The sequence below is a fragment of the Austrofundulus limnaeus genome, unplaced genomic scaffold, assembly GCF_001266775.1.
Source record: "Austrofundulus limnaeus strain Quisiro unplaced genomic scaffold, Austrofundulus_limnaeus-1.0 Scaffold1413, whole genome shotgun sequence".
NCBI classification, from domain to species: Eukaryota; Metazoa; Chordata; class Actinopteri; order Cyprinodontiformes; family Rivulidae; genus Austrofundulus; species Austrofundulus limnaeus.
In genome coordinates this window covers 82,911-84,373 of record NW_013953815.1, presented here as the reverse complement: position 1 = coordinate 84,373, position 1,463 = coordinate 82,911, and positions in this window count along the sequence as shown.

Genomic DNA, 1,463 nt, shown 5'->3' with positions numbered 1-1,463 from the left:
GTTTAGTCATTAGTTTTCTGTGTATTTAAACCCTGTCCTGTCTCAGTCTTATTGTCGGATCATTGTTGTGTTCTGTTCCCCCTGCCTGTGTGATCCTTGAGAGTCCCTAAAAGTTTGAGCTGTCTCTACAGCAGTTTTTCTGTTATTTAATAAATATTTCGTTGTATTCTTGGAGCCTGCCTGCACCCTGGATCCATTCCTCCACCAATCCTGATACCAGGATGATGAAGATGAAACGTGGCTGGACATTTCAGCAAGACAATGAGCCCAAAGAGACATTCTTGATAAAAATCTGCTTCCATCTACCAGGATGATGAAGATGAAACATGGCTGGACATTTCAGCAAGACAATGAGCCCAAACACAAAGCCAAGGAAACTCAGTTGGTTTCAGAGAAAGAAAATAAAGCTGCTGGAATGGCCCAGCCAATCACCTGACTTGAATCTATTATGGACTAATTATCTATCTGTTTCACCTTGACGCTGTCCAGTACTCATATATCTTATGATCAATGTCAATCTGTTTGCCCAGACGTCAGGACTCCCCAATGGACTGAACTCTCTTGTCTAAGTAGGTAACTCTTTGGGCTATGAGCCCTGTTATTGGCTGGGCAGTTGCAGTTGGCGATCTGTGATTGGTTATAARCACGTCATATGATGTTATCATGGTGTACATTATTGGCTGCTTTCTGCTGACGCGTCAGTCACAACTCAGCCAATTTCCTGATTGACTGACAGCTGGGTTGTTGCTCAGAATTAAAATCATTTTGACGACCATACACGCAGACTTTCTGTGCATTATTCCAACGTGTTTCAGCATTCTTGGTAAATCATTTCCACGACAGAATTTGGCGTTGTCTTAAAGGCGGCTCCCAAGGACCGGAGGATTGCCCGCAGCGGTCGACTGTTTTTTTCCTTGGAGATCCAGTGGGGAATGGAGGAAGTTTTTTTTCTCTTCTGACAAAACTGACCTGTTTTACTCTGCTGATCTTGTCCGGATTTTGTGATCTGTCCTTACTTCGGCCGCTGTGGGTAATCTTTTGGGACTGGAGCTAAAAAAAAGAACCTGTCTGTGGCAGAAACAYGGTGAGCTAATATTTTCATTAGCGCCTTATGCTAAAGAGCTACGGCTAATTTTTTTGGCCCACACACATTGAAGTTATAATTGTCAGACGCTGGTCTGGTTTTCTGTGGTTGTATTGACCCTAGCCGAGGTAGATGTGGGAGTGATTCATTCCATGTCGAGTCAAAAACGGGGAGCTTAGCTTTCTGTTTTAATGTAGCCAAGAGGACAGTGTTCGTCTTAGGTGAGTGTAGGTAGTTTGAAATGCTTAAACTACTGAGGAAAAATGTAATTTTTAGGGGTGTCCCGATACCAGTTTTTTCAAGACTGAGTACAAATACGAGTACTTCAGTTTGGGTACTCGCCGATACCGATACCAGTATCGGTATCGGATCCGATACC